This window comes from Pholcus phalangioides, unplaced genomic scaffold, assembly GCF_987345545.1.
Source record: "Pholcus phalangioides strain wild (caught in Gottingen) unplaced genomic scaffold, Ppha-v1.0 ptg000020l_1, whole genome shotgun sequence".
Taxonomy (NCBI): Eukaryota; Metazoa; Arthropoda; class Arachnida; order Araneae; family Pholcidae; genus Pholcus; species Pholcus phalangioides.
Window position 1 is genome coordinate 5761926 of NW_028301613.1, and position 11278 is coordinate 5773203.

An 11278-nucleotide genomic window follows, 5' to 3' on the forward strand; every position below is an offset into this window, starting at 1 on the left:
GATCTGCCTTGGCTCTACTCGCAGATGTCTGCCTCCGCTCCATTCACAGCTCAAGATAACTGCCTCGGCTTCATTCCCAGATGTCTGGCTTGGCTTCATTCACAGCTGAAGATGCTTGACTCCGCACCGTTCATAACTGAAGATATCTGCCTCGGCTCTATTCGCAGCTGAAAATGTCTGCCTCGGCTTCATTTGAATCTCTGGCTCGGCTTCATTTGAATCTCTGCCTCGGCTCTACTCGCAAATGTCTGCCTCGGCTTCATTTGAATCTGAAGAGATCTGCCTCGGCTCTACTCGCAGATGTCTGCCACGGGTCTACTCGCAGATGTCTGCCACGGGTCTACTCGCAGATGTCTGCCTCGGCTTCATTCGTAGCTAAAGAGATCTGCCTCGGCTCTACTCGCAGATGTCTGCCTTCGCTCCATTCAAAGTTGAAGATATCTGCCTTTGCTTAGGTGCAGGTCCGGGGAGGGGGGGGGGGTTATGGTTACGACCGCTCCTCCCAAGAGCACAATAAAATGGAAAAATGTGTGTGTTTCGTAAAATAACGAGACGATCAAACGAATTGGCACCCTTCCCGTCACACCATTCTGGATTCACTCCCGAGTCTATCTCTAGTGTGGTGTTGAATCAGTCTGCAGATTATGGACCGGATAAAGAAAAACCCTCCAAATTACGGATCCAAAAAAAAGAAAGCAACACCGGCACCAAATTTTCCCAGAGGATAGTATTTTTCAGCATTACACAAAATGTCTAAATGTCTTCGCGTTGAGACCAATAATGGCTCATGATCTGCAGTTACGGCCTCCGTAAAGTACAACAATCGCTCAATTTATATACGTTGTTGTAGAAAAAAATTTTTAGACATTCCAATTAATTGTTACCACGAGTGCGAGAGTATTTTTTTATTATTATTGTAATAATAATCTTAGCAAAACCAAAAAAAAACATTTCCTTGCAATCGTTACCTTGGACCACACCAAAAAGGGTTTTAGAACAAAATATCAAAGAGTCTAACGAACCCCCCCCCCCTTTTATCTAAGTGTTGTTTTTCCTAAAAAAATTAGTGTTAGCGTGGTTTTTCGATGTCTTTTATTATCAAGGTTGCAGGGGGGGGGGGACACCCGCCCCATCCCCCTCCCAGAGCCAAGATGTTAATCTTCCGCAATATAATTAGCCTACTAGAGGTCGGGGTCATGGCCACTGTTGCCCCCCCCCCCCCCCCCCGCGTAGCTTACGGGCACCTGATTTTGGACGCAATGGTGTTATAGATGTTCGTTCGTTCCAAAAAATTATGCAATTTTAAATGTCACAAATTCGCATTTTTATACCATGTCCACATAAGGGGCCGTTCAAGTATTACGTCAGCAAATTTTCAGCCATTTTGACCCCCCCCCCCTCGTCAGCACTGCCCCTCCTAACGTATATTGGTGGGATCAGAAACGTACGCGAGAGGGGGGCATAAGGAGCTCTTGGCCCCCCCCCCCCCCCGACGAAAAAAATTAAAATTTCGAAAGAAAATACCTATTATTAGAATCAATTTTTGTTAATTTCAATGCTATTTAAAGGGTAAGTACTCAAAATTTCACTTTAAGAAATTCACTGCGACCCATCCTTTAAGCCATATATGGCAGACCATTGACCCGCGGACCAAATGTGGCCCTGAAGGTTATCCGATGTGGCTCGCCCCCCCCCCCCCAAACCTAATTTTGTAAAAATGAAATAAGCGGCACATTTACAGATAGCTTAAATGACCCGTGGCACAATTCCAGAGCATTTAAGTGTCCCGTGGCACGTTTTCAAATCACTGAAGTACGCCTCAAAGATCAGTTTCACATTCAAAGATCACTTAAATAACTCGCAACGCAGTTCCAGAACACTTAAACGATCCGTGGCACATTTAGAGATCTCTCGAGTGACATGGGACAGAGTTTTAGAGCACTTGAGTGCCCCCCCCCCCCAGTGCGGTTCTAAATCACTCAAGTTACCCGCGGAACATTCCCAGATTACTCAAGTGATCCGCGGCATAATTACGGATGGATCACTTGAGTGATGCGTGGTACAGTTCCAGAGCAGTTGAAGGATCCTTGATACATTTAGAGATCGCTAAAGTGGCTCTGTAGGGACTTATCAATAGGGAGAATGTTAGTTCAGGTGCCCAATAACTATCGAAAGGTTTTTCCCGTTTTTTTGGCGGACCGAGTGAGATGCCATTAAGAATATTTCATGTCTTCATGAAGGGTGGTTGATGACGTAAGCATCATCTTCCCCCTTGTCATGAAAATTCAGCAAATTGGAAACCCCATCGATGCTGACGTAATACTTGAATGACCCCTAAATAGAGTTGCCAGATTCTGAAAATCAATACACCTAAATACTGTTTACCTCAATGAGTTGCATACTTAAATGATGAACACACCCCTATATAGCCAAAAGTCTGTGCCCCCTTAGGAGTTTAAACATTTCCTCGAATTTTCAGTACAAATCGCTCTGAAATTCCGGCCATACACTGAAGTGCCAAAAGTCATGGGATACCTGTCGATATTGCTGCACTTCGCCGGGTAAAAGGAGGTCCCACACGATATTAAGAGATATCCCATGACTTCTCGGTGCTGAAGTGCCAAAAGTTTGGGGGGGGGGGGAATTTGTTATTGTTAGTAGACATCCATGCCCGAACCCAGACCTGCACAGTCACAGGCTAGCTCCCCCCTAACCACTGGACTGCCAGGCGGCAATATCTTGGCGAATACTGCACTTGAAAACATTGAAGTTTTTCGTTTGGCCTCAAGAGATACAGGGCCACTTTCTAACTGGAAGTTAGAGGACAAGGGGACCGTATAAAAATTTACATTTTATTTTTGTGACACACTGTATTTCTCACTCTCAAAACTGGTACAGGGTCAGTTTTGAACCCGTTTTAAGCATTTTTATAAATTGAAACCCTACGGTAGAGGGTTGATGAGATAAGGGCCGCATAAGCACTTTACAAATACAGTCGAATCCCGTTTTAACGAATACCGATACAACGAAAATCTCGCTTTAACGAACACTTTTATAATCCTCCAGATAAGCTTACATAGGAACAATGCATAATAAACCTGGAATTCCTTTATAACGAAATTTCGTTATAGCGAAGTGATTTCTCCGGTCCCTCTTGGAGTTCGTTATAACGAGATTCGACGGTATAAGATCTTTCTTGACTTGCTTGCCTCTGTCTGCAATGGGTGGCGCCACTGAAACAGGACACCTGGCACTGTCAGACCAGACACGACCCGGGCTCTGTCCCTTCCGGGACGTAAGTAAACCCTTTACCCGCGTGGGTTGGACAAAATTTTTTTTTTTTTTGGTAACCCTACTGGCAACTCTATGTGTATAGCATACGAGTACACACTACGCATAACATAGTGTCATCCATATTACATATCTATAGCGTCACATATATATACCGACCAGCGCAGAGATTATGAATCTTCTGTCAGAAAGCACAAAACTAGTTTTTCTGTCCTCGTATATCTTAGGCCGGGATTACACTATAAAAGTTTTATAAAAGTACTTTTTTTTATAAAACTTTTATCGTGTGATCCCGGCCTATAACGTAAGTTGCAAAATTCTCGCCAAAGAGAGATCTTCGTTGAATAATTAGCTCACGAGGCTGTGATACCTACACACTATTCACAACACTTTTTTGTTTCCAATCTTAGTACGTGTCTGGCCAATTGAAATTTGAGTAGATGTGACAATGCATTATATTGGCTGGGAAACAGCGTTGAACTGTGTATTCTTATATCAATGTTTATGTATGTTTAATAAAATCGAGTTGAAAATGGGAGTATCGTTAAAAGTGAATAATATGCTCTATAAACCACACGCTACTACTTGACCGGACGTGCACCTCGTGCACATTCTTCTACGGAATTTCTAACGAATCGGCGCATGCCGGAATGTGTGTTCTCAGTGCATATGCTTCGCCCTAACGTATTTATGTTGAGGCATAACGTGTTCATGCTGCCATCTGGATTACATTTCCTGAAGTAAAGATGAAAATGCTTGAATTGACGTTTTGTCAGTATCGCGTTGTAGCAGCACTTCCTAGAGATAGAAGGCCTCTGCGCTGTTTGCCACAAACGTCATTCAGACTAACTAGCGAGGTTGCCACATTTTGAAACACAGCATCCTATTTCGTTTCCTTCTTATTTTGGCGTAGAATCTTCCTGGTTGGATCGCAAATACCGCATAGTGATTGGATGTGGGGCATAGAAATCGCCAATTCTGAGCCCGATCATTTCTTTTCCTCGCAGCGATGATACCGGCACGAACAGGGAATTCTCCCCCCCCCCCCTGAATATATTCAGAGGGAAAAATTAACTACTTACTGACGTCACAAGCAGGCCTTTTATCTCTACAAGGTGCTGGTTGTAGCCCTGCCTGCTCTCTGCGGAGAGACTTTTTCAAATGGGAGACCGGCTCGCACACACACACACATTCGAAGCTAGAAAACCGCAAAAAACCAACTTCAGCCGACCACTACTGTGCAGTCAATGGGGTTCGAACCTGCCTCCTGAGGACGAGAGTCCAGCACAATGCCCACACGACCGCACAGCGGCGATAGATCATACTCCAATTACCGGATACGCTTGTGTGGTAGAGTTTTGAGACAACCTGTGCAGTGGTCTTCAACCTTTTCCCAGTCGCGAGCACTGTCTCTTGACTGGGCTCTTCTTTTGACGGTCACCCATCATCAAAAAGAAGAGCACCCTTACGGTAAGTCTGACATGAGAATGTATGAAATAGGGTCATTTCAATCCTCGAACACGATTTGTATTAGGTGTTTAATTGGAACGTTGATCAAGTGCTCGCGAGCGCGAAATCGGACACGAGCATCGAGCGCTCTGGGTGTTTCGGGGAGCACCGTGGTTGAAGATGCCTGCTCTGGCTCAAAGCTGGACGAGAAGATATCTCGGCAACGAGATAAGTCTGGTGACAGAGTTCCTGCATTCATATCGTTTTTTTTATAAAGTATAACAATAAGCATTGAAGCATTTTTGGCTGTGAATTTGCCAATCACAGCCAAAAAAATTGCCACTGAAGTTGCCAATCACAGCCAAAAAAATTGCCACTGTGAATTTGCCAATCACAGCCAAAAAATTGCCACTGAAGTTGCCAATCACAGCCAAAAAAATTGCCAATGGTTTGTGAAGTTGCCAATAACAGCCAAAAAAATTGACAATGGTCTGTGAATTTGCCAATCACAGCCAAAAAAATTGCCACTGAAGTTGCCAATCACAGCCAAAAAATTGCCAAAGGTCTGTGAAGTTGCCAGTTCCAGCCAAAAAAAAAAAATTGCCAAAGGTGTTAATTTACAAATCGTGAAAATAATCCCCACATTCTCGATTTAAAAAATTCACGTAAGCCTCGTTGAAAAATTGAGGGGGGAAAACGGGACATAAAAATACGGGTCACCCCCATCTATAACTTTCAGGCCCGCGAGAGCCAGAATTGCCGTATATCTGGCCCGTAGACTGTGTGCATCCCTTTCCTAACCCATAACATGTTCTTTCATTAGATCGGATATAGCGAACCCCGAATATTCAGTCCCGTGCAGTTTGTTTTAACCGGGGATTCGGTTATATGCATAGAAGTAGCAGTATATAAAAGAATTAGCATATCCAGTTAAATGAGTTGCGAAACTAAGCCAGTTTTAATGAAGCAGTTTCAAAATACAACTTGTGTGACATGTTGTCCAAATGTTTGATCCAATGAAACCATGAATACAATATTAAATCTTCCGGCATTTACCAGGTGAAACTGTTCTTAGATATATATATATACATGTTACTATATACTTCCGAAGTTGGCCAATTCGCTACGGGGCCAGCCCAGTTTACCCGGCCAATGTCCGAAACTCGGACTTTCGCCAGGTTTTAGCCTGCCCTTATATATCGATCCCCCTATATCCGATCACTAAGATATCGATGTTCAGATTCCTTTAGATCGTTAGGGTTGCCATAGCTAACCATAATCATTATGGTAAACTATGGCTAATTATAAATTGCCATAATTATCGCAAAAAAAAAAAATATGCTAGGTCCGTCCGCGGCGGACGACTCTGAATCATGGGGGATGTATATGTATCGATATATAGGGGCCGGCAAAAGCCCGGATTTCGAACATTGGCCGGGTCAACTGGGCTGGCCCCGTAGCGAATTGGCCAACTTCGGGCTTTGGCAGTACATATAAAAGCTGCACCGATGCACCATCTCGACACTCAAAGAGTGTATCAATATTGATATATCGGGGGGTCTGTCCAGCCAAAATTTGGGTCCCTTTTGTAGACCTTAGGCCGGGATTACGCTATGTTTCCTAAAAGTTCTTTTATAAAATTTGAAAAATTCAACCAATAAGATTATCGACTGCATTTACTCGAATGCAACCTATGAGATTTATTGGTTGGATCTTTCAAGTTTTATAAAAGGGATTTTACCAAAATTTTATAGTGTAATCCCGGCCTCTCATAAAATTCCGTATCCAAAAAACGGACCCTTCACAAAATTACGGGCCCGAAAAGCGGTACCCTTCACATGATTCCGGATCCGAAAAGGACCCTTCACAAAATTACGGGCCCGAAAAGCGGAACCCTTCGCATAATTCCGGATCCAAAAAAGGGACTCTTCACAAAATACGGATCCTTCATGAAATTCCGGATCCGAAAAGGGACCCTTCACAAAATTCCGGATCCGAAAAGCGACTTCACAAAATTACGGGCCCGAAAAGCGGAACCCTTCACATAATTCCGGATCCGAAAAGGGACCCTTCACGAAATTCCGGATCCTAAAAACTGACCCTTCACAAAATTATGGGCCCGAAAAGCGGAACCCTTCGCATAATTCCGGATCCAAAAAAGGGACTCTTCACAAAAATACGGATCCGAAAAACAGGCCCTTCACAAAATTACGGATCCTTCATGAAATTCCGGATCCGAAAAATGGACCCTTCAGAAAATTACGGATCCGAAAAAACGGACCCTTCACAAAATTCCGGAGCCGAAAAATGGCCACAAAGCAGAAATCCCTTCACAAAACAAAAATTAATGAAACCATAAATCTGACATTCCATTTATTTTGTGATAGAGCGAGAGAAAGATTATCTGGATTATTTCACCTCCCACAAAACTTATTTTCACAAAAACAGGACCCCGCAAAAAAAAAAAAAAAATCTGGACAGACCCCCTGCATATGAATGCATGCATGTCCTTATTGTGAAGAAATATGGTTGGGCGTGTCAATACCTTAAAAAAAAAAAATTGTGACACACATACACACAAAGAAAAGCTTTGAATTTGAAACATTATCGTGTCAATTGTTCGAAGCATAACTACAGTATATCAATCAATACATAACTTTGATATTTCAAAAAATAGTTTTTAGAAAATTTTGTTCGTGTATCGTTGGTTTTGAGATGTTTCGTCAAATTCGAATGAATACAAGGTAATAGAATGAGAGGCAAGCATGAAAGTGTGTCAAAAGACATAAAAAACACAGAACACGCTAGTATTGGTCACACGGAGCGAGTGAAAAGTCAAGAAAACTTCGAAAATTGATTAAGCGAGACTAATATGCTATTGCTTGTATAGATATTTCTCGTTTTGTGAATTCCTTATTGCAAAACAAAAAGCATTTGGTTGTTTCTTTGTAACTGATTATTTTTCTATCAAAAAGAATAAATTTCCCTTCCAGACAATACAATTATGCGGCCAAATACAACTTCATGTGATAATTTTCTATTAACAAAACAAACAAGGCTTTTCGTGGCTATTGTGTAATGCAAAATTCATAGTTTTCGGGGTTTTTTAGACCGAAACATGATAAAAAGTATTTTTCTACAACTTCTGACATTTCATTCGTAGGAGTGGGGAACATTTTCAAGGAATCTTTACCATTCTCTAAATTTTTTGTCTCTTGATGACGGTTACCCGGGAAACCAAGCACTGTTGATCTTCATTCTCGCTTCTTTCCCATTGAAGCAGTTCCTGTGCTTATGAATCTCGATTGCTCTGCTAAAAATGTGAGGGTAGTATTTTATGTTGCTTTTCGGGGTGTTCACGGAGAGAAATATTGTGATCATTTGCGTATGAATACAGTATTGAACAGACCCCCTACAATTTTGTTTATGCTCCACCAATATGTGGCCGATATAAATCTTTTTTTGCAGTGCTTGTATACACTTCTCCACAACTGCGTACGTTATGACACACTTAAACTGTTTTTTGTTCATCACGCTGATCTTTGGCTGACCCAAGACACTCACTGGCTTTTTGGTTTGCTTAAAGATGGTCAAATTTGCTCAGATGCCATCCGATTCTGTCCGTGATTCATGGAATAATCGACGAAACCAATAATAGATGAACCAACGAAGCGGTGCAACTAAAGCAGGGAAAATATTTAAATAGTAGCATCTTCCCCAGCCGTTACATAAGATTCCTTAAAAATGTTTACCACTCGTGTGAGCAAAACATTGAAAAGTACAGACTTTCTATCACATCGGCCTAAAAACCATGAATTTTGAAATTTTCTATTGGTTTTTTTTTAAACAGTTTTTACAGACTTTTTGCTCATTTACACCAAATTGACTAGCACCCAAAAAAATGCAAATAAGACATAAAAACACAAACAACAAAGCACACATAATCACAGGAAAACCAAAATTTAGGCGGATACAACAGCCAAGGAGATCATTCTGGAATCGAAAGTGACAATTTTTAAGTAACATCAAGGGAAAAAACTTATATCACATGATCTAAATAGCGCTCACCAATCGTTGACAGCCTTTCTCGACATAGCTTGTTCACATATCCATTCTGTCACCTATGGCTGAATGCACACCCTCGAAGGATTCCCTATCAAGAATTTAATTATCAGTCTTGCCGGAGAACCCTAAACAGTGATTCTTATTTTCAAACACCTCCACTGACCACTTTGGCATTTTTAAGTGCATATTTTGCCACTTTTTAATGCATATAATCCGGGCTCTACTTATCGGTATATGGATAAATATAATTATTACACGAATGATTTATGATCTCGATTTCTTTCAGATACTTACAATATATCTATGATCCCCAACCGAGATACATTATAATAAACTTTTCATAAACATTTCAGTTTTCAATAATCAACATTGTATTTACATTACATTTCAAGTTGATATAGAGAACAGATTTCAGTGCAGTAAAAAACAATAAATACAACTTTCCTAGATGGAAATTAATCCTGCTCGAGATTATAGTAGTTCTCGGAGTGAGTGCTGCCGGCCAAGTATACAGTGAGAGTTTTGACTAATCTGCCAAACGAAAGTGGATCATAGACAAACGTAAAACACCCTAGCAACATCCTGTCCTATCTCTAACCGTTTTCAGGTCAGGGGTGAATAGAAGAGAAAGGCGTCAAATACGAAAAAAACCCAAATTTTTGAGGATACTTAAGCGGAGTTGATACATTTAGGAACATGGTGAAAAACTCTGTGTCTAATAGAAATATCATTAAAAAATACTATTTAATCATTGATTCATTTCAAATTTTTTTACATGTGTTTTCGATTGTATGCCCTATAACATGCTGGCGTAAAGTTTTCTTGGATACTTAATTTTTTGTATATTTTCAAAAAAGTGCATTAAAAAAGTGCTTACGCGCATGATAAAATACCATGACATCAATGTAATTGAATAAGAATTGATTCAAAATAAAGGAAACTGTTCAGTTCATGGAATGAAAGCCATCTATCGGCTGTTTTGAGTAATCCCCCGTCTTAAAAAAATTCTTGTGACCTAGCGATGCTAACCCTTCAAACCGTTTTTTATTTCGATTATTTTTCCGATTTTTATTCATTTTTAAAAAGTTTCTACTGACTTCCCCCCCCCCCAGTATATAGTAGAAGATACATCACATGTGGGGGGGGGGGGATGTCACAAATAATTGTATAGAAATACAAGAAGAAAGTAAAAAGAACAACTTTGTAGGGTTACAACAAAGCTTCGTGATGATTGCGGAGAGAGGAAAACTGAGAACGCTTGTTTGTTTATTCCACTGGCATTTGGACCCAATATTACATCCTTGATCGTAAAAGGGTTAAATAAGATTGAGTCAATGAAATCTCAACCTCTTCCTTCATTCCATCAACTGAACAGACAGACAGACAGACATGACCGCTGACCGCCCAGAGAGACCATCTTGGGATGGTTTGCGCTCTTTCCCAAAGGGATGGGCGGTCTCAGAGACATGAACTGAACAGTTTCCTTTATTTTGAATCAATTCTTTTTCAATTACATTGATGTCGTGGTATTTTATCGTACGCGTAAGCACGTTTTTAATGCTTTTTTTTTTAACTTACAAAAAATTAAGTATCCAAGATATGCAAAACTTTATATCAGCATAGGATAGGACATAAAATCAAAAACGTGTGAAAAACTTGAAATAAATCAATGGTTAAAATACTATTTATAATGATATTTCTATTAGAACCAAGTTTTTCACCATGTTAAAAAGGGGTGCCACTCCCCCTTAAAAACCTACCAAATCCCACACGCACCTCGTCCATATTTCTCTGCGGAACTTCTAATGAACTTGGCACATGTCAGAATGTGTGTGTGCGTCAGGCATCTTCAACCCATTACTCGTGAGCACCACAGTGCTCCCCCGAAGCACCAAGAGCACTCGATGCTTGTATCCAATTTCGTGCTCGCAAGCACTTGATCAACTTTATAATTAAACACCTTGTACAAATTGCATTCAAGGACTGAAATCACCCTGATTTCACGCATTCGTATGCCAAACTTGCCGTCAGTCGTGCTCTACTTTTTTATGATGGATACAAACAGAGCTCGCGACTACAAAAAGGTTGAAGACCTCTGGTGTAAGTGTTATGAAACCTGACGTAAAGTTTGTTTCTGTGTAATGTTTGTTGTCTGTGGTGCCACCATCTGCCGTCAGTTTTTCTAACTATGAGTGAAGTGTAATGATTGAATAACTGTATCATTGCAGGCCTGTTGCTCTCTGTGGCGAGACTTTTCAACAGGGAGATTGGCTACCACCACTGTGGAGTTTGAACTCGGGTCCTTGTGATAAGAGTCCATCACTATGACCACTCGACCACCACAGCGAGCTCCTTAAAGACCTACCCACAAACTAAGCACATATCTGGGAAGAGCAGAAAAAAATGCTACAAGGTGACACCATTTTCATCAGAATATCTGGATTCAATGGTGAACAACAAGTACCGAGAGATT